This window comes from Alosa pseudoharengus, unplaced genomic scaffold (assembly GCF_046254945.1).
Source record: "Alosa pseudoharengus isolate Yale_2024_CS ecotype anadromous, Long Island Sound unplaced genomic scaffold, YU_APseudo_1.1 YU_APseudo_1.1_scf_5, whole genome shotgun sequence".
Taxonomy (NCBI): Eukaryota; Metazoa; Chordata; class Actinopteri; order Clupeiformes; family Clupeidae; genus Alosa; species Alosa pseudoharengus.
In genome coordinates this window covers 6,471,447-6,495,163 of record NW_027468837.1, presented here as the reverse complement: position 1 = coordinate 6,495,163, position 23,717 = coordinate 6,471,447, and the positions used below count along the sequence as shown (strand labels likewise).

At 39.5% G+C, this 23,717-nt stretch overlaps 2 long non-coding RNA genes across 2 annotated transcripts; both read left to right on the top strand.

The window, feature by feature from the left end:
• The first annotated feature begins 533 nt into the window (after positions 1 to 533).
• Positions 534 to 23,371, top strand: LOC143104140 (uncharacterized). The gene is made up of 3 exons (XR_012983010.1): positions 534 to 3,827; positions 22,414 to 22,489; positions 22,775 to 23,371. It is a non-coding gene; the product is annotated as an uncharacterized LOC143104140 (long non-coding RNA).
• LOC143104141 (uncharacterized) lies at positions 7,737 to 9,622 on the top strand. The gene is made up of 2 exons (XR_012983011.1): positions 7,737 to 7,827; positions 8,501 to 9,622. It is a non-coding gene; the product is annotated as an uncharacterized LOC143104141 (long non-coding RNA).
• Positions 23,372 to 23,717: the final 346 nt, after the last annotated feature.

The window sequence follows — 23,717 nt, the reverse complement described above, 5'->3', positions numbered from 1 at the left end:
ACTATAGCCTAATGTGTAAATGAACCTCAGCCTGCCATTGAGTGGTTATTTTAGTGACTGTTGCTGTTTGACTTACAATCTGTTAGATGGTGTATTTCCCTGCTATCTAAATAAAAAGGATATGATAGGGTTTTTGTTGCTCGGATCAGACGTAAGTGGCTACTCCGCCACCAGGCAGTCTTGCCATCTCCTCTGCAGCATTACTTTTGACGACGTCCACTAGCTTTAAACTTCGACCACAGGTTCCGCTGGATATTTTTTTTTTCTTTCTGAAGGACATCGATAAAAACCCTACACTTTACTGTATATCTGGCGGCACAACCCCAAACACAACACGTTTTCGTTATTGTTTCAACTTAGTTAAAACTTAGTTAAAACATTGATGTTGATCAATGCAAGGTCAGTGGAAGCCGCTTGCGTTCTGCCACCCGGAAGGATCTTGGAGCCTATTGTTTACAAACATTCTGAAATGCCGTATACATAGGCCTACCCCATAAAAGGCCAGAGTGGAACATTTTGATATTCCCTTTTCCCTTCAGCATACATACAAACCCCTTTTTGTGGATTGTAGATCAGCTATGCCACCCAAGAAGAAGAAAGGGGACATACGAAGCTTTTTCATAAAGCAGAGTGTAAGTAGGCTAAGCAAAATAACCAGCCACACAAGCTAGCAGTGGTAGTGACCAGGCTTTCAAATTATGCAGATTCTATTATGTGGAAAAATAGTATTAACTGGTGATAGCATATGTTACCCAGGATATTGTTAAAGATAAACCTAGCTTCTGTAATCTTTCAACCAAGGTCAGGAGTATTGATTAGGGGTGTGCTGGTCGCATAGAAGTCGCGCTATCACAATAGATGCTATTACCAAGTCACTGAATGTTAATTAGCCTACCTTAAGTTGGAATCTTGGAAGTCACAATAAACATTGGATCTGGACATTTTACGTTTCTATTCTGTTTATGTTATGTATTTCTGAGTGTAACCTACACAATGCAGAGAAATAAAAGGGAGACCCAAATTCGTTTGAAGGACTGTCATTGCATTGTTATGACACATGCTGTAAAAACGTGTTGGCAATGTGAATAAGTTAACACTGTTGGTTATTCAAATATAATGAATCATTATTTGATAAATAATATCCAAATAACACTATCATATACAATATAGGAGTGTAGTAGGAGGGTTAAACTCGCTAGCCAAAGGATAGGCTACAAAATGAATGAACCACTTTGTATGCAGGAAAGACAGCATCAAACCACTACAGATGGATGGCAGGTTGAGGAAACAGCATCAGGGCTTCAGGTGAGGTTCTAATTATTAGCCTATGTCAAATTGTCAATTCAGTTGGAGTCAGCAGCATTGCTGTACAATATAATGAGATGGCGTAGATTCACTTCTGTATTGTGATATTCTGTATTGCCAACAGTCTGAAATAACAAAGGAAATCGCCATTAAGGCACTGGTATCTTACAGCAAAAGAATTCCAATTACAGTTAAGCATTAATAAAGAAATACAAATATAATTTAGATATATATGACTATATAATCTGGGCAAATTTAAGATATGCTTAGCTTCTGTTATCTGAGAAACAAAATTGGCATCTATTGGTCAAACATTTATTTACGTTTAAACAATTGTTTTCGTCTGCACATATTTCTCTCCAGTCGGAGATGCTAGTTTAACTTTAGAGAACTATAAATAATGAAAGAGGCTATTGTCTATTGACAGTCTGACTCTTGTCAGTAAAAGTTAACTTTTCAGCCGGGGGGGGGGGGGGGACATTGGATGTCCCCACCAAAGCTGAGACCAAACCTACGCCCTTGCCTGCACATAAAGGCTACACATTTCCACAGCACCAGAATCCGACCGAATGCCTCCCTCAACCCCCTCCATAATCGGCCTTCCACTATTATTTGCGATGGCCAACTCCTCTGCTACTGTAAAACACTCTGGTGCCTTTCCTCCTACAGTAGTGTTCGAAGACACCTGTTTCTTGTTAGCTGTAAAACAGAGGCCAAGTGAAGGCTATAAGCTAGGCCTACATGTTTTCATAATTAAGAAATATTAATGCAAGCTTTAACTATATAAACCTACTATTCTGAATAATGTTTTTGTGTTTCATTTTCACCTGCTGCCATGTGCGTTTGGCAATGGTGTTGCATCTGAAATGTTCACAGGATTAGGCATAGGCTACACTAAATCAGTCAATGGGGGCTACTTAAACATTCAATTATCCTTATTACTGTAATCTATATGCCCACTTCTGAATTGGGTTGCATCTGTAGGCCTTTCTATGAACTCAAATTAGGCTATTTAATTATTTCAACTCATTTCAGACATTCCGTAAGCTACTAATCCTCCGTAACACATATTTGAAGAACATGTGGGAATAAAACTTTACTTTTAGGCATTTAAGCTACCCGATCTGTAATACGTTCCCAACAGCCTTGCTTTGCTCACTGCCGACGTATTTGATTTTTGTCGTAGAGTGGGTTTTAATTCCTCATAACTTGTCATAATAATTGTGCATTCCTCATCCGTAAAATAAGGTGATCGCGTCATCATTGAACAAATCAACTTCATAATCAGCGTCGTAGTACCGATTAACACCACTTAAGATAACCAGGTTTTGTCAACCCTGGTTTAACAAAGTAACCCTGGGTTACACCTGGGTAGGTTAAGCTCCCTTCGTAGTACAGGCCCCAGGTCTTCTCTGACTGTGTGTGTTGCACTTGAAAGGTCAGGGAGCCAGTGTAGAGAGAGTGGAGAAGAGAAAAGACATTTATTACACTTGAATTATGAAGTTAAATATCTAAGTTTGACCAATTTGAAGGTGTTGCTTGTCAGGAGTCTTAACTTCTCTTTTAAAAATTATGTTTTGATGTTGATAGCATAACACAAAATTCAGTCAAGAGTTACTTCTCTTAAGAGTGGCACACATTTTGTTTTGGTTTGTGTCAACATGCCTTAATTATTTTATTTTGTTTTCCTGTCAATGCGAGACATGTAATGCCCTTGTTTGATATTCTTGTTAGATATGTCAGTTTTGGAAAATTATGTGCCATTGAATTGTCATTTAATAATTTCTACAGTCCTAAGTGTTTGTTTTTCCTCTGGAACAAAATGGAGGGGGGTGATCTTTCAGTCCTGGTTCTGGGGATGGGCCTCTGGAAACACCTGTAAGGGAGCTGAACACGCAGCAACGGGTAAACCAGAGACCTACAGGCAGACCAGGGCTGTTAGGTTGCTACAGCCCATCTTACCGTTTTTCCCCTGGTGATTCAGGCTCTAGCCCTAGAATAAGATATGCTCAGAGAAGCCTGAGATTCTAATATATGAGAGATCTGCTCACAACAAGTAAGGTAACAAACCACCAACATTTCATTAAGTGACTGAGTAGTCACGCTTGAGTTGTATGACTATGGGTGTAGTTATGCTTGAATATAGCCACTGAAGTATATAAGCACTAGAATGTCTTTGTTTCAACCAGCTGTGTTGTACCATCCTCAGACTTTGCAAAGATTCAATATAATTGAATGATTTTGATCACCGGCTCCTGTCTCATCTTCTTGATTCCGAATTGACTAACCTAACAGAATTGCGAGAGGTCCCCGGATCCCAACATCTGGGGTCAGAACCAGCTTCCTGAAAAACCGTACACGGTGAGGTCTGGGACCTTGGAATCTTGAAAGCCCTTGGTTGTCTGAGACGGCAAAGCGAGAGGGCTGATCTTCTGACCCCCGGTGACGGCATCCTACTGAAAGGGAATTCTCCTGAGACGTCGGTGCGAGAACCAGTGATCAAGCAAAAAGGCAAACGTTCGGTGAGTAAAATAAAAATAAATAAATAAAAAATAATTAAAGAAATCTCAGGGAGTCAGGGCTATTTGGTAGCAGTAGTCCTGAGATGAAAAACCCAAAGTGAAGAGGCTCAGGGGTGATTCATCCTAAATAGAAAAACTACTAGGAGGTGTGATTTCATGAGGCTACACGGGTTCTCAGCAGGACAGTTCAAGTAGTGCAAGGACACAAGGTTAGAATACAATGAAGGATTTTAATAAAGTTCTTGGGAATTAACAGAAAAGGTTTTACAAATTAAAATGTGTAACTAAGGATAATGTTGATCTTCAACAGTCAAAACTTAAACAATGTCTCTTAAATGGTGACATCATAATCTTGATTCCCTCAGGTAAGTATCCTCTTGATAGTGATGTGCCCAATGAAGCGAGGCTTTGGAGCTTGTGTCGAGCAGAAAGGGGCGTGCCAGATGAAGCCCCGGTTCGTATAGCAAGCCGTTCAAGGCATAACGTCTGTCAAAAGGACGCCTCCACGTGTAGATTTTTTACCTCTTCAGGAGTAAAAAAAATAGACGTCTGAGCGTCAGACGTCATATTTTTACGTGTGCCACGCGCAAAAACTTTGCGTCTGACGTCAGAAGTAAAAAAATGACGTCTGGGTGATTTGCTGCAATAGAGCTGCACAGTCCCGCCCACAGCCAAAACGCGGTTAGGTGCCGGATGTAAGATTCCCATTCATTTGTCCCATTGACGTTTGGAAAAATCCGTATCTAAAGAGTTTTACAGAATGTCTTAGGCTAACCAGCTACCAGAAAAGCTACCAGAAAATCCAAAAAAAGTCAAAGGTACAAGACTGTGTACATATTTTCATTTCGAGCAAAGGAACTACTCATCCCATAAACCACCGCTCCTCACTGAATAATATATAAGCAATGCACGAACCGCGCGAAATCATTTCAAAACCGGCTACAGCACGCGAACCCTTTCCTCCAAACAGTGATTTTTATATAGTGAATGTGCAGTTAATAGCAGTTATTTCAGGAGTAATCGTGTAAATAATAGTGTTTTGATATTGAATTTTATATTTATCATCGTGTATTTTATATCGTGTGTGTGTGTGTGTGTGTGAAAGCGGTTAACGTTAATGGCAGTGCTTCGTAACGTTACCTGACTCGTCCTATGCTGTCATCACTGCTCAGTCGGGCTGATGCATGGACTGGTGCATGGTCTGCTCTTGGACCACCATATTCAGTTTATTAATTTGCTGTGAATTATTACACAAAATGTTCATTAAATGCACAAAGTATTCCTAGGTTAATGATTGATATGAATCATACAGTATGAAGGCTACAGTAGCCTAGCTAATGTTAACTAGCACTGCTAGCAGCATTAACGTTACCAACCACCCTGCTTAACTCACCACAACTTTGTAGGTCTTGTCACTCATGCTGCTGACCCTTACAAAACCCACAAACTGACTCTCGGACACACAACAGTCAATAATGTGACCCGATTTAAAGTGGCTTTCACCCCTTTGGACACTCACTAAAACATAATATATTTCATACCTGTGTTGCAGCATGTAGGCTAATGTTAGCTGCATTATGTAATGACATACAATGTCGGAGAGTTCGTGGGCACTAACCTTGTTTTGAGAGAAATACATTTTATTCGCGATCTCTTGGATAAGTACTTCATTACCCACAATCCTGAACAATCCCACAATCCCACAGTGATGCCTCTGATTGGTGGAAAGGCCGTTATGGTCATAGTTTGAAACTTTCTCAGTGGAAAAATATTGACAAACATGGCGGAGTTTTTTACTGCCTATGGCGAAAATCTTAATGTGATTAAAAACTTTCTTGACGAATATTGGTACTTGTATCAACAAGGATTGGGGTTTATACATCACACGAACTTAGTCAGGGCCAATACACTATCAAATAGACCACTGTAAATGTTAGTTTAAACACTCAAACTTTTCAGGTAGGGTAGGCTAGCACTAGCCAACAGGCTAACCTTTAGCATTTCCGACATTGTATGTCATTACATAATGCAGCTAACATTAGCCTACATGCTGCAACACAGGTATGAAATATATTATGTTTTAGTGAGTGTCCAAAGGGGTGAAAGCCACTTTAAATCGGGTCACAAGACTGTTGTGTGTCCGAGAGTCAGTTTGTGGGTTTTGTAAGGGTCAGCAGCATGAGGGACAAGACCTACAAAGTTGTGGTGAGTTAAGCAGGGTGGTTGGTAACGTTCATAGATATTGATGGGTTTCATCAGGTCCCTTTCCACAGGTGTATTAATCAAGCACCATGCAGTCTGCATTGATAATCAAGGTGCTTGATTTTATACACCTGTGGAAAGGGACCTGATGAAACCCATGAATATACACTAGATGTCGCCTTGACTACTGCTGTTCATTGGAACGAATGCGTCAATCAAGACGCCATGCATTAGCGTCAATCTGGGCAAAGATCTAGCGAAAATAAAATCACCATAAATCGTCAATCTCAAGCAATTATCTAGTTTTTTGGGTTGTTCCAACTGACAGGCATGTATTTATGGCTGAGTCTAGAGAAAACTAAGCTTAAGACGATAATAAAGATACATTTTACCCGTCTAGCCCCATAGACTCCCATTCATTCTGCACTAGTTAGCGGCGGCCCCTAGAGGAACAATGAGTAAACTGCAACCAGGTTCGATACAATGAAAGTAAACAGGCTCTTCGTAGACAGGCTCTGGTTGAGGCCACATACCCCTCGTCTCGTTTACTCATGTAAGTTGTAATCTCACCAGAAGTTGCTGTAGATCTGTAGAACATTTTACTCTGCTACTACATAGGCTACGCCAGTCTTTACTTTTATAATCATGGGTCAGTGCCATGGGCAAACTATGTAGCTGAATTCATAAATGACAAAGCCATGAGAAAGGTGATTTTCTTACGTTTCAACAACAAAGAAGCCGATCTGCCATCATTGTGAGAAGTTCCCAAATTTGTCGCTAATCGCTAAAAAGGTTTTCTATCGCTGGGGATGGCCAAACGTCGCTAAATAGGTAACGCTGACAATACAGGAGAACTAGTTTAGCGCTTCAGATCCCTGTTCCAAGATGGCGGCGGTGTTGACGCATGCTGAGAAGCAGAAGGCGACATCTAGTGTATATATCTATGGGTAACGTTAATGCTGCTAGCAGTGCTAGTTAACATTAGCTAGGCTACTGTAGCCTTCATACTGTATGATTCAGATCAATCATTAACCTGGGAATACTTTGTGCATTTAATGAACATTGTGTGTAATAATTCACGGCAAATTAATAAACTGAATATGGTGGTCCAAGAGCAGACCATGCACCAGTCCATGCATCAGCCCGACTAAGCAGTGATGACCGCATAGGATGAGTCTGGTAACGTTACGAAGCACTGCCGTTAACGTTAACCGCTTTCACACACACGATATAAAATACACGATGATAAATATAAAATTCTATATCAAAACACTATTATTTACACGATTACTCCTGAAATAACTGCTATTAACTGCACATTCACTACATAAAAATCACTGTTTGGAGGAAAGGGTTCGCGTGCTGTAGCCGGTTTTGAAATGATTTCGCGCGGTTCGTGCATTGCTTATATATTATTCAGTGAGGAGCGGTGGTTTATGGGATGAGTAGTTCCTTTGCTCGGAAATGAAAATATGTACACAGTCTTGTACCTTTGACTTTTTTTGGATTTTCTCTTAGTTTTTTCACTCGAAATGATATGTTGTATGCTTATGAGTTATGCCGTAGCTGGTTAGCCTAAGACATGCTGTAAAACTCTTTAGATACGGATTTTTCCAAACGTCAATGGGACAAATTAATGGGAATCTTACATCCGGCACCTAACCGCGTTGGCTGTGGGTGGGACTGTGCAGCTCTATAGTTGCAGCAGAAGAAACAAGATGCCAGAGCAATGTGCAGCATATTCCTGCTCAAATCGGCGGACCATTGCAAACAGGGCTCAGGGGATTACTTTTCACAAGTAAGATTTAACATTATCGTACTATTGGTTGTATTTTGTGAATGCAATATTACCAGAGAGTTGAAAAGGAGCAAGGATCTTTGTTATTACTGTATGTAAATCGTAGGTGTTCATCCGGCTATGAACTGAGACTTGATAAGTCATATTCCATAACACTGACTTACATTACAATTGACACAAGAATGCTATTGTAGAAATTAATCAAATATTACTAGTATAACATTGGCCGGCCAATTTTACACAAGTGGCACAGACTGTAGCCTATACTGTATTATCGGGCAGTTGCTACTTGTAGCTTAGCTAGTAATAAGTGTGTTGGTGGTAGCTTCACTATTTCCTGAATAAAGTAACTTTTTAATAGCTTAACTTCTTTATATGAAGTAGCTTGGCCAAACAAGCTACACTTTTGTCATGTGAGATTAGCACAATTTAAAGTAGCTTCCTATGTAGTGAACTAGCCTACTGCTGTGTTTGTGTTACTAAGCTTGCTACATTTGACTGGGGAGGTAGTTTTGTGTAGTGTTTTTCATGGCAGAGTAACTGATAGTTTCGCTCACTACAATTCAAAAGTAGCTTGCCCAACACTGTATTATTCACATGTAATTCACCCTAACAAAAATAAGATGCATCTCCAATCCCTTTTTATTCATTTATTTATTTTATATCTCCCCAGAACAACTGCCTTGCTCAAGGACTACCACAAATGAGCTGAAAGGTCTCCTCACACCCCTGGAACTGAGGAAGTTGCAGCTCTACATTGCAGTACTGCAGGGCATCTGCTACAATGTGACTGAATATTTGATTTATGAGCTCCACCTTCATCACCTTTTTGGTATGGCAACTGCTCTGCCCATGACCGGAAAGCACTGCCGAGGGTGTAAAAACTGCCCAACGCATCACCGGTTCCTCACTCCCCTCCATTGAGGCCATCCAGGGCAAGCGATGCTTGCGTAAGGCGCGCAGCATCATCAAAGACTGTTCTCACCCCAACCACAGACTGTTCACCCCACTCCCCTCAGGGAGGCGTTACAGGTCTCTCTGCACCCGTAACCACGTAGCCTACTTGGAATAGCCTACCCCTCAGGTGTCTGAATGGCTGATCTCATTTAAATATTTATGGAACCTTTCTGTATAAGTATATATACACTCTTTTGATCACGTGAGGGAAATTTGGTCTGCATTTATCCAAATCTGTGAATAAGTGAAACACACTAATTAGTGAAACACACACAGCACACAGTGAACACACAGTAACACACACAGCACACAGTGAACACACGGTGAAGCACACACTAACCCCGAGCAGTGAGCTACCTGCTACAGCAGCGCTCGGGGAGCAGTGAGGGGGTTAGGTGCCTTGCTCTAGGGCACTTCAGCTGTGGATGTGGGCATGGAAGAGCAGTGCTCAACCACTTCCCCTGCCCACATTTCCCCTACTGATCGAGTGTGAGATCAGCCATTCAGACACCTGAGGGGTAGGCTATTCCAAGTAGGCTACGTGGTTGAGTGACAAACCTGAGTAAATTGACTCAGAGTAGAAGAGCTGATACAGGAAACATGGTTGTGTGTATTTTAATATTCATAGTGGCTTAACAGTAATAGAATATTCTGATACTGTATAACATATAAAGTGATGACATCCCAGATCAAAACTGGGAACATAATCCATAATGTTTGACAAAAACTGGTTTGATACAAGTTGTAATGAGTTAAATGTAGTTGTAATTCCATACACATTTTCAAGTGTTTTCATATTTAAGTTCAGTGCCATCAAAAATAAAGTTTGATAAACAGACATTGGTTTGGAATAAGTAAAGGAAATGGGTTCAATATCTGTTAGAAAAGTTCCATAAACATTGAAAAGTGCAAGTTTGTAGGTTTGTTTCTGATCGTTAAAAAACAGACATTGGTTTTTGGCATAAGTAAGTGTAACAGTTCATTAATACAAGACAAAAAGGCCAGCATGTGTTATTCACAGTTCACAGGTTCCAGCCCCAATGAAGAGATCAAATAAAGAGGAATTAAGAAACATTTTTAAAACGGCTGAGTGTCTTCACAGGCTCAGTGAGACAGGTTACTGTCATGCTGGTGACCGTATGCACAACTGGTGCATGTAATTTTGTATGTTCCCAGTCCACCTTGCTAAAATTGCTTAGATACACTTAGATGCTACAGACAGGTGGCAGTACATAATGAAACTGGGTAAACTCCATAAAAGAGGACCGAGTCATCCAGACAGTGGGAAAATGGGAGAGTGGCGAATGCAGGTGATTAGATTAGATTAGATTCAACTTTATTGTCATTGTGCAGAGTCCAAGTACAGAGACAACAAAATGCAGTTTGTGTCTAACCAGAAGTGCAAAAAAGCAGAAAAGTGCAATGTGATATACAAAGTAGTTGGTGCATAGAAAGACAAAAGATATAGTGCAGTGTAGACAGTGTACAGTTGTTTTCAGGAGGTGGTTTAGAGTAGTATAAATTAAATATAAGTATGTGCAGCGTATTAGCAGTAACCTTAGAAGAGCAGAATAAATATGGCCATTTAATATAAACAACATGTACAGATATGTGCAATGTAGTGGCAGTACCATAGTAGTAGTAAGAAAAATATTAGATATATGCAGTGTATTATGCAGTGAATATATTACAGACAAACTGAATAAATATGGATATTTAGTATAAACCATATAAACCAGGGGTGTCAAACTCATTTTGGTTCAGGGGCCACATACATCTGATCTCAAGTGGACCGGACCAATGAAATAATTGCAAAACATCCTTTGACAACTCCAAATCTCCAGCTTAGTTTTTTTCAGTAGGCTATGCTTTACCCTTCAGCCTACATTTGTAGCCTACATAATCACAAGGGATATATTAGATTATTACACATTTATTCAGAGAGGCCAATGAAATTGAAATAAAATGCATTTCACTCTCATAAACAACTGGTTTATTTTTATAGTTGAGTGGATAGGCCTACATTTTTACATCTGACCACCTGAACCAACTCACCACACTAAACTCAAGTGGGAGCTATGAAGAAAGTTAACATTCTGCCTTAAAAATGTAAATGTGCAAATGTATGAAAAATAAAATGAATTTAACAAACATAAGTTGGCAGTGCATGAGCAATACGATCAACTGATACGATTAGGTTACATCAGATCAAATAATTTTGTAGGCTAGGTGGCGGTGCTGTGTAATAGGCTATCCACCATAAAGGCCAGATCCTGCACCCATTCCGGGCATTTAAATTGCTACTGGTCTGCCTGTCCAATTTCCTCTCGTAGTTCAAAGAAACGCTTGAGTACGGCACCTCGGCTTAACCACCGTACTACAGCGTGGTATGGTAAGCCAGACAGAATGCCATTATCACTAAGAAAACAGTCAAACTGACGGTGAGTCAGACCTCGCCACCTGATTAAATTTACAGTTTGCACAACCACACTTTAACATGATCCAAGTTTAGTGTTTTACAACACAACACTTCCTGGTGCAAAATACAATAAAATGCCCAAACATCTTGTCCTCCGTTTGCAGGCTGCACGCCACTTTGTCTCTGAATTTTGTCGCAACGCCTGCTTTTCTCCCGACAATGTAGCCAAACTTACAGCACAGGACCAGTCAACTCCGAACTTTTTTTTTGTTTTTTGGCTGCGCCTAGCGGCTGAATTGAGCATTTCGGTTATTTCTTTGAAAATTCATAACTCCTCACAGGAATGGGCTAGAGATTATTTTTTTTTGTTGACATCGTCAGAAATTTATTCTCTACAAGTCTGGGCCGGATTAAACCATCTAGCTGGCCGCGGGTCGTATGTTTGACACCCCTGTCTTAAAGATTCCCTGATGCATTAGGCCTCAGGGTGGCGTAGTCAGGCTACTGTGATTGGCCCCTTGGCCCTTCCTATGTACCACCCTGTTACATTCTGGCGTAAGTCGGCAGGACACATAATACACATGAATTCCAGGTACACTCTAAAAAATGCTGGGTTGAAAACAACCCAAACTGGGTTGTTTTCAACCCAGCCGCTGAGTAAAATGTGGTCCAACACAGCATTGGGTTATCTTAACCAAGCAAATTGGGTTACTAAATTTAACCCAACAACTGGGTTGACATTTAACCAATATGTTGGGTTATGTTGACACAACTGTTTAGTTAAAGTTACGTAACGTTTGGGTTATGTAACCAAATCCCCCCAAAACTACTGGTTGATTTTTAAAATACTCTGCTTGTACAAACTTGTAATAACTCAAAGTTTGTATTTACTTACTTGAAAGTCACACCTTCTGTTAACAGCTTTAGGCCTGATATAGACAGTCTATATTAAATGTCCATCAAAAGCCATGCAATGAAATAAAACAGTTAAACATAATTATTTATTTGATAGTTTTCTTTATTTTTGAATAGATAGCCTAGTATAAAATGCATGTGATACTTCCATGAAGGCAGGCAGATTCCAAAGTCCGTTTTGGGGGTCAGTCCTGTCAATCAAAGAAAAAAAGAGTGCATTTTAATCACGGTTAGCCTACAAAACTTTATATCAAGACGTGCATGAACCATTACCAGTAAATGATGTTGACAGACATAAAAATCCACCAGGAGACAAATTATTAGTGCAACACACTCGGAAACCATGACCACCTTATATTATGGAGTTGTTTTAAACATAATACCGGTAATACAAAACGTGCGTTTATGTCAGATGAGCTTGATAACACTAGCAGGTAACATTACCATTAACGTTAGCCTAACATTAGGCTGACAGTCAGCAGTGCTAACGTTAGCTAGCTATGTTAACACATTCTTAGTGAATCCAAGTTAATGTTACCACCAAGAACCACCCGGTAAGTTACATGGCTATAATATGAGGCTACCCTGAATGATTTAATAAGATGTTGTTTGGCATGATTATTATCGTAAGTTACGTGTGTTGTGAAGAGACTACTTCGACTGTGTTAGCTAGTTGACAAACGTTATAGCCACGAAGCATATTTAATTAGCATAAAGTTTCCAAGTCTGCTAACGTTAACGTTACCTACCAGCTGCTGGTATGCTAATTGTAGTTCGTTGTAAAAGTTTGTTTTGTTTCTGTTCAGCAGTTCCTACCCAGTGAATACAGAAATATGTTTTATGAGTCTGTCTTTGTGTAGATTTAACATTAACAGTAGCTTATATTAGCTGGAATGAATGACACCTGCTAACCTGCTTGAAGCTGAACGAAATGGCAGGCAGAATATTCCTTGATATCACGAAGGGTATGTCTCTGGGTGGACTTTTAAAATCCGTCTGGATAAAAATAAATAAATAAAAGCAGACACATACCTTCCGAAATCACCTGATTTCCATTGCATGTTGCAAGGATTAAAGTTCTCCGTCGTAGGACGGATTTCCGTCAATTTGATTTTAGAAATGTCATATTTGAGATCGATGCAGATCCGATGAGAAAAAAAAATAGGAGGAGGGGGGGGGGCTATCACCTTTTCTTTTCCTTTTTTTAAGGCAACTACAAATATTAGGTCCGATGAATTAATGTGTGTGATGATAAATGTTTAAAGACCTAGCTGCTAATAGTGTTCTTGAGAACTTTCTGTGTCTCAATCAGTGACGGCTCAAGAAGATAGCCTAGCCTACCTCAGCCATGAGTTCCGCTTTGTTTATGTTGTAGCTACACGCTTGTCTCGTTGGCCTGGGGCGTTTGCTTAAAAAAAAGAACACATATGGAGGACTAATAACGGTCTAAAAGTTGGATTATAGTGACACAATCGAGACAGCTGATGAGGTTGGCAAATCCGTTTAACTTTTTTGGATATGATATTGTGAGCTCTATGTGCGAATTCGGAGAAGAAGCGTAGGCCTAGGCTGTTCTTTCCGTGCATCAATGTAGACAATTTCTTACTATCGCGAACTCTTGTCAGGGGAGGTCATTCATTTTGGGTGTCACCTATGACTTGAACAGATAGCCTGCTATGCCACCCCATGTAGGCTACTATTATTGTTACAGTTTTTAATCAATGCAACTAACATTATGTGTAAAGCGACGCAATATAAACCGTATGCAATGTATTATCCCGTCTGACATGTACAACAATGTTTTTCACAATTTGCAACGGAAGGTTTTGACAGCGTGTTAACATAAAATAATAATAATATTGTCTTCATCGCGAACTGTTTAGTAAGGGGGTCAGTCGTGTTTGTGACGCACAGACAGCCTTGTAGCCTATTTTGCTTTAGGCCTCACTTATAACGACAGTAGGTTGTGAGTGTATGTTGACAAAAAATAACCATGCAATCAAAATAGTCAACTTAAAACTTTGCTATAAAATATTATTAATTTATAGCACAAAACCATAACCAGTATGCCTACCAGAACCTCGCATATTAGCGTAATTTGCGTCTATTTGGCAAGGCCACTAGCTGTCATGGATGCGTTGTTGCTAAAGGAAGGCAGGTGTCAAAAGCTAAAAAATAAATGGAGATGGGCAGCTGTTGGAAATGGGGGAGAACTAACAAGCCATGGTGTAAAGAAATGAAAGTGCCAGGGGCAGTGTTTGGCAAGTTACTTCAAAATCGTAATGTATTATGTATTACTTATTACTGTCATTTCAAAGTAATTTGTTACATTATAATATTACTGTCTTTGAATTGTAAGGCATTACACTACTATTGTATTACTTTTAAGTTACTTTTACCAAAATATCTAGAAATATGGATTTGGAATTCTAAATGCAGTTTATTATGCTCAATGCAGCTCATTCCTTCTAATTGAGGGCGATGGGGTATAACATAATGACTGAGCTAGGCTTAAGGCTAACAGTAGAATGCAATAGGCGCAGTGATGGCTCACGATGCAATACAAGGAACAATCATAGCCAGAATTTTGTTAAAAGCAGACAAAAGGTCGAAGTCTGGTCAATTGTGATAGAAATGCTGTAACTTTAGGCTTAGGCCTACTCATTAAAATCAACAGAGAGCCCACTACCTGTATATTGTAACCCAAAACTTGTCAAGATAGGCTACACAGTGCCGCTGCTGGCCATTTTGGTGCCCTAACTGGTGAAATACAGTATTAACCCAAGTATGTCATCATATGGTCAACTATAAAGATGTAGGCTAATCTGCCTGTTCCCAGGGATGGGTAGTATTTCTGAAACATGTAATATGTAATTCAAATACAAAATAGTATTTTGTCATTTGTATTTTATTTGGTTGAAGGAAATGGCTCTGTATTTTGTATCAAAATACTTTATTGGTGTGTATTTTTGTATTTTAGAAATACTGCAAAATACTATATGTGAAACACACTAAAAAAAGTAGATACTACACACAGGTGTAATGAATAATTGGTAATTAGGCAACAATGGTTTATTTTTATCGCAATCAGCTAATGTGAGAACAGCTGTGTTCAAAGACACTAACAGCTTTTCAGTGACGGCTATTGTTGAAGCATCAGCTCTGGTCTGAAGCACTGGTGTGAAGTCGTACGCAAGTAAAGATGAGCAAGTTTACCTGTGCAAGTTCACATAAGGGCACCGACAAAGGCAACCATGTCCTATTGTCTCCATGCCAATCTTTAACAGAAAAAATGTCAGATATCTCAATGAACCACAATGACATCAATAGATGGTAAGGTGTTGAGTGTGTTTGAATTCCCTTCCTTGTAGCATCCATTTCTGCATTCTACAGTGGGGACAAGTTCACCTTGTTTAATTAAATAACAATTCTATTTCCTTATTAGCTGCATACTTGAGGTTGGAGATATTAAGGCATATCAAGTTTCTCACATACTGGAACTTCAAGATACATAGCCTTATGATTTTCTTATTCAGTTCTGCACTGGACTTGAATTACGACACGCTAACCATCGCAAAGTGTTCTGATGCTGGGAACAGGCAGGGATGGGCAAAAATACATCAGAATGTATTTCAAAATAAAATACCTAATACCCTCATTTTTAATGTATCAAAATAAACTACAAAATACAGTAACCATATTATGTATCAAAATAAAATACTGTATTTTTGTATTTAGAAAATACTCAAAATACTTTTTTCAAGGAAGTATGAAAGCACTGCAAAAAAAGCTTTTTAATATCCCAAACATTTAGCCTATTAAAACTATATAGTAAAAAACAATACAATTTGGCCCGTCATACCAAATAGTATACCGTATGCAAGTTCATGTAGTGTGATCAGAAGAATAATTCAAGAATTTACATTTACATTTAGTCAACTAGCTGATGCTTATCCAAAACGACTGACATAGCTTACAATTAACCACATTATAATCAATAGGCCAAAATCATAATTGTGTATCTGTGCCGAATTTCGTAATTCAAGTCCAGTGCAGAACTGAATAAGAAAATCATAAGGCTATGTATCTTGAAGTTCCAGTATGTGAGAAACTTGATATGCCTTAATATCTCCAACCTCAAGTATGCAGCTAATAAGGAAATAGAATTGTTATTTAATTAAACAAGGTGAACTTGTCCCCACTGTAGAATGCAGAAATGGATGCTACAAGGAAGGGAATTCAAACACACTCAACACCTTACCATCTATTGATGTCATTGTGGTTCATTGAGATATCTGACATTTTTTCTGTTAAAGATTGGCATGGAGACAATAGGACATGGTTGCCTTTGTCGGTGCCCTTATGTGAACTTGCACAGGTAAACTTGCTCATCTTTACTTGCGTACGACTTCACACCAGTGCTTCAGACCAGAGCTGATGCTTCAACAATAGCCGTCACTGAAAAGCTGTTAGTGTCTTTGAACACAGCTGTTCTCACATTAGCTGATTGCGATAAAAATAAACCATTGTTGCCTAATTACCAATTATTCATTACACCTGTGTGTAGTATCTACTTTTTTTAGTGTGTTTCACATATAGTATTTTGCAGTATTTCTAAAATACAAAAATACACACCAATAAAGTATTTTGATACAAAATACAGAGCCATTTCCTTCAACCAAATAAAATACAAATGACAAAATACTATTTTGTATTTGAATTACATATTACATGTTTCAGAAATACTACCCATCCCTGGGAACAGGCAGATTAGCCTACATCTTTATAGTTGACCATATGATGACATACTTGGGTTAATACTGTATTTCACCAGTTAGGGCACCAAAATGGCCAGCAGCGGCACTGTGTAGCCTATCTTGACAAGTTTTGGGTTACAATATACAGGTAGTGGGCTCTCTGTTGATTTTAATGAGTAGGCCTAAGCCTAAAGTTACAGCATTTCTATCACAATTGACCAGACTTCGACCTTTTGTCTGGTTTTAACAAAATTCTGGCTATGATTGTTCCTTGTATTGCATCGTGAGCCATCACTGCGCCTATTGCATTCTACTGTTGTTAGCCTTAAGCCTAGCTTAGTCATTATGTTATACCACATCGCCCTCCATTAGAAGTGCAATGAGCTGCATTGAGCATAATAAACTGCATTTAGAATTCCAAATCCATATTTCTAGATATTCTGGTAAAAGTAACTTAAAAGTAATACAATAGTAGTGTAATGCCTTACAATTCAGAGACAGTAATATTATAATGTAACAAATTACTTTGACGATTTTGAAGTAACTTGCCCAACACTGCCTGTAGGTGGCATTAATTATATAGTAAGTGTACCCTGTAGCCTCGTTTTGGTTTAAACAATGGCCGTCGTGTGAATAAGGCGAATACTCCCTTTACTTTGCTGTTTGCATCTTTTTGTACATTAAAAACCAATAGGTCGCGACCGCAAAAGGGGTGCTATCTCTATAGGTATATATGAAGAACGTATGACTTATGGCCTGAAAAAAGTTCAGTCAAACGATTTTTTTTCACTTTAATCCCTGCATGTTGACAGCTGCTGGACTGGACGGTTGAAAGAATATGCCTGCCTGCCGATTTTTTTCTCTCAACCTTCAAATAACTATGCAGCTGTGTTGAAGTCACCCTGGTGCTGGGTAGTGTACTCCACGTCAGGTGGGGGACAGGGGGAGCACAGCCCTAAACTATCAACCCAGCAGTGATAAACTATCAACCCAGCAAGCTGGGTTACAGAAATGACCCAATATGAGTAAAAACAACCAAACAAAACGACCCAACAGCCTCAACCCAGCGTTTGGGTTGAAAAAATAACCCAGCATTTTTTAGAGTGTATGTTCATTTGTTGGTGGATTGTTTTTGTGTTTCTTTGGTTTTTTATTTCTAAGACAAGACCAGGGTTGCCAACTCTCACGCATCTGGCGTGACACTCACGATTTCAGCACCAATCTCACGCTCTCACGCACACTCAAGAAATGTCACGCCAAATCCATTCTTTTTTTTTGCAATCCGTTCATTTTTTGTTGATGACTAGACTAGACCACAGCATTGTTTCTAAATGACAGGATACGAGTTTAAGGCATATATGTCTAGACCAACAGCAGGTAGTTCTAATATCAGCCTACAACGTTCTCAGCGCAGTTTTCTCTGATTGTTGATTCGCTGACTGTTTAATCCGGTCCGCGACACCTTCACGGAACACGCTGCTATTTAGACATGAGGCAGACCGACATAAAGTGTGGCCGCCCATTCTTCTCTAGGAACTACTCGCGAAGTAGCCTCACAGACATCACATGAAATAACTTTTTCTCATCTTTTATAAGGTATAGCGGCTATTTGCTGCGATAAACGGTTCGCGAGAAAATTAACTTTCAAGAAATAATCATATTAGGGCGGCTACTATAGCTCTGCGCTCATTTCAATTCATATAGGAGGAATATTTCACAAACTTTTCGTTCCACACATGACAAACCGTAAACCAGAATAAACAGCAGACCTTACCGAACACAAAGGTGTAATGCAATCCCCTGTACAATAAGTCGTTCCAGAGTAATCCGGTTTTGAAATTGTAGCAAATTTCTATATGGTCTCCACAAAAGTGTCTTAAAACTGAGCTGTGCTTAAATACCTACATATGTGTAAATATTAAAATCAGAGGATATACAGCTCATGGCTAAGAGTCGATGTAGCCATAATGATTTGTTTTCACAAAATGCTAAGCATGCATGTATTTAAGTGTCTTAAAAAAGTGTGCTTATATTGGTCAATGCATAATTTCATAACAGGCCAAATAGAAAATAAATGTTAAATGTTAAATATAGCCTAGACATAATATTAAAATCAGATGATGTAGGATAGTATAGAGTTAGATAAAGTTGGATGGCTCCAGAATGGGTCTTAAAGGAGCCACACCACTTTTATGACACTAGTCTGTTGACCTTTAGATTTGTTATACTGGGCATGAAGGGCAGGCCAATTATGAGTTCTGTCCAACATTGATGGTAGGTTTAGAAAAAAAGTCAGCACATTTTAATCATATTGCAATAATACCAATAACCGTGATCATTTTGGTCATGATTTTTCATCAAATGTTCATACTGTATCTCTAGTGGCTGGTAGACTTTGGAATCCACCAGCCACAATGGTAGGTGGAAAAAAATATTTTAGGCTATTTCCATCCCTGATACATATGTACACTCATACACACATTCATAAGTCTCAATCTGTCTATTTCTTTCCACAAAACTTGCCAGAAGTCATCATTTTTCAATTTTTTCTACTAAGCTACTACCATTTTCAGCTGGGCAGGGGGACCCTTTTCATGTCTGTGCATGCCCAGGGGCCCAGTGGCTCATAATCCTTCCATGCCACGGGGTTAAAACACTGGTCTTGTTTTCAAGTGCAATCAATAATTTAATTGTACATTTTGAAGAAACTTTTCCATTCTATTAGGTTAAAAAAAAAAAAAAACACATAGTATTTAGCAAAAAAGTCAGGAGACAGACATTTTTAAAATTAGGTTTAGGGAAAAATTTAACGCACACGCACTATGACTTCACAAAATCTCACTCCAGCCAAACACCCAAAGTTGGCAACCCTGCAAGACAGCAGCCGGCCAGGAGATTATGGATCTGGAGAGCTTTACTGACCAGCCTTCCTGTGGACCTCTCCTACCATCCTCAGGCTTTCTGGAAGTCTTTGGTGCCTCCTCTGGACCAACCCTGTGCGGACTTAGTTGCAGGAGGAAGCCTCCTTAGCGACCACTGGTGTGGCATTGGCCTACCAGTTGCCATGGATGTGACTTATGGACAGCGGCAGTCAGACTACCGGGTCTCCTGTGTTCTGGATAGCGGCGGCCGGACTGCTGGGTCTCCCGTGTTCTGGATAGCGGCGGCCGGACTGCCGGGTCTCCACTGTGTCCTGGATAGCGGGGTCGGACTGCCGGGTCTCTAAGTATTTGGTTTTAATGCCAATAGTCATGTTTTAATGTTTTTAGCTTTTGGGCTCTGTATATTGGGGACCTTATATGTAATTTTACCTGTTGCCCTGTTAGTCCACTGGGTCCCCTCTGTATCAGGGTTGGGTCCACTGGCCAGGTCTTCTGTGCCCCGTTAAGGGATTTTGACATGCCCAATTAAGGTGTTACCATGTTTTAATTTTGTTCTGTGCCTTAGCTCCCTGGTTTTAGACCAGGGACAGTTTGTGGTTGGCTTGTCGTTGGGGCGACGACAATTAATGGGGGGGTGGATTGTAGCAGGTAGACCTTCTCTGGCTGCTATTTCCCCATAGCACCTGCAAGTACTAATGAAGGGGGCGGGGCATAGGCATTTAATCAATCTGGCACCAGTGGAGTGCTACTTAAGAGGGGCAGTAGCCAGTAGTAATGTAGACTCCACTGGTGTAGCCCCTGTCTGTGCTACCGTCAGGTATGCTGTCTCCCCATTAGGGATGTGCCAAGCGAGGCTTTTGAAACAGTGGCGCTTCTACAGCCAAACTGGTTTGATGCTTCGAAGCTTTTGACACACTACTCCACAACGCCATCTGGTGGTCAATAAAAATCCCTACACCAACATTACAGACATGCATGAATTTGCAGAAATGCACGAATACTCGAATACAAATGTTTTTATTTCAGAATATGATTTATTCTGCTGTGCTGGCGCTTAATCGGCTCTTTTTACGGAAGACATCACCAGCTTTGGAAAATGTAAGTTTAAAAATATGAACTTTTGTATCTGCCTGCACCCGTCGGACTTGAACCCGCGAACAGTAGGCTATCATCCCGGATCGGGAGTCGAGCGTGCAGTCAACCGAGCTAAAAGCTTCTTCATAGGCACTATTCTTGACGTTGTTTAGGCTACTAATGTAGGCTACATATAGCCTAGCATAGGCCTACTGGCTAAAGTTACATTCATGTGGAACAGATGTGCCCGTAAGAGCCTGATATATACTGGCCAGAGCATGAAGATGGGGGATACACAGACTTATGTTAGACATTATGTATATAATTATTTAATGCATTAACAGTTTACCTATTTGGGTGAGTCTGTGCTGTGTTTTGAGACCTGCATGACGTATCAGTGAGGTAACGAAGCTTCGTTTCAATAGGTCACGTGACAACCTCATTTCAAGATAGGCTCCGAAGCGGTGTTTCGAAGCACTAGTGTTTCGCAAGCTCGAGACGTGTGTCGGGACTGTGTGTCGAGCGACCCATCCCTACCCCCCATAAACATTTGTGGTTTTATGTTATGTATATTGTGGTGTTCTCATTGTTTAATCTTCTGTGTTCTGTTCTTTTAGGCAGCACAGTCATGCTGGTGGGGTAGCATCTTGTCTTGTCTTGGTTTTGCTTTGGTTATTTGTTATGTTTGGTTTTTGTTTTGCTTGTCTTGTCCTTTTGTTTGTAACTTTTATGTTTATTTAGTAGGGAGGTGGCTCTGAGGGAGGTCTAGTCTAAGCACACGTGTGGTGTTTCTGGTGTGCTGCTTATAGCTTTGCTGTGTAACAGGTGAACCCTTTATGATGTTTGCATGATATTTGTGTGGACTTCCATAGCTGCCACCCTCAGATCTCCACTTCCCAAACTCTGTGTAGTAATAAATCTTTTGCTTTGCTGGAATTCATGTCTCCTTTGTGTAATATTCGAACCTGAACGAGCTGTCTCTGTTTCAAGGTACGATCTCTTAAAGATTCCCCGATGCATTAGGCCTCAGGGTGGCGTAGTCAGGCTACTGTGATTGGCCCCTTGGCCCTTCCTATGTACCACCCTGTTACATAAGCATTTATTTACCAATGAGAATAGCCTAGCCTAATGTTATCCCTTTGCATCTCTCCACAGGGATACACAAAGGCTAGGGTTAAGTGATGCTTTTGTATCAAAGAAGGGATGACACCTTAGACTTATTTTATGTGGCATTTTCAAAATGTGTTGGCTATGCAGGTCATGTGATGCCTCTTCTGAGACACAGGCTCAGTTACTTTGCCATTATTAGTTAAATCACAGTCAGTTTCCAAGGGTCAGCCCATTACCATGCATACACCACTCATGCATTTGCTCATTCCAGTCTATTAATGCACTGAACATTCATCTCTCACGATTTCAAAAACAGAAAAACAGAGCAGGAGGTTGCATATCAGGAGCGTGAAGGAGTCAATCTTGTATTTACATGTCACCTGTACTATAGTCTTAATAGTCTTATTATGCATAGGATTAATATTCTGCTGATTTGTCTTCCCATTACCCCACAATCCCTCTGTCTTTCTAGGAAGATGTCAATGTCAACAGCAGAAGGAAAATTACTCTGCAGGCCCTTCCCATCTTCCTGTGGATGTAAGTAAGATGTAAGTAAGACCTGGAATGTAAGTTTTTGATTAAATTGTGTGTCCTCTTTCACTTTCTTCTTTTTTTACTTTGTCTTCTCTATATATCTCTATTTCTATTCAGCTCTCTCTGATACTACCTTGCAGCCAAAAGACAACAACCACAACCATCTTCCTAGCCACCAGAATAGCAATTAAATCATACTACAGTAATTCACCAAGAATGTCATATTTAGGAATTTTACCTGAAGTTTTCATTCACTGGTATTTCATATTATATTAACTAATTACTGTCATGTTCTTCAGGCAGAAGAAATTGACCTGCCAGACTTCTCGGATGCAGCTGTAGCTATTCCCACTGTCTCGGGTGATACAGACTCCCTTGTGAAGTTTGGTTCTGCTATCCATTCTATAGTTCTTGACGGAGATATTGTTGTGTGTGATATAGCAGAGTTGACAGAGACGTTAATTTTGCTATTTGGTTTAATTTATGCACTTAATCTCGATTATCCAAAGCAATTGTCCTACACATTTAATTTCATTCAAAAAATTATAATGGGTTTGGAAGACCTGAAGCGGTTACCTCCTAGACTGCTGCTTAGCCTTAAAAATAAATTGCTGATGATGGATGAGTAAGCAGTCTGTTCTCCAAATCTCATGGTTGGTACTGCCAGCATGTTAATACTCAAGCAAGCAATAGAGCTTTTCGCTTTTATTTATGTTGGCCTATTATTTTGCTATTTGAGTATTATTACCTTTGTTGAAGTGGTAAAAGGTTATTTTTTTGATTTTCTGTATTAACCGCATTGCTGGGGATGTTGTTCTGTTAGAATTCTAATGGAATTCTTAAATAAATGGAATCTGCATTGAAATTGTCTTTTGAGTAGTTTTTTATTTGAATCATACAAATAAAATATTTTTGATTTTGAGGTAAATAGTAAACCTAAACAGTCAAAATGTGTTTCAATAGAGTGAAGTCAACTTAAAAATATAAGAGACTGAAGTGACAGAAGTGACAATGTTTAGGTCTGAGAAACTGAATGAGTCATGGTGATAACATGAATATATTATTAGGAGTGATAACTTAAAAACATCAACTCCATTTCCACTGTCAATTTTGTTGGTTTTAACAATGGTTTTAAAATGATCAGGTTCATTGAACTTATCAACGATTTAAGTAGTGATTACTTAAAATGTTTGTTTGTCAAATTATTGTTTCAGTTTATCAACTTCCTAAAAAATGAGTGTG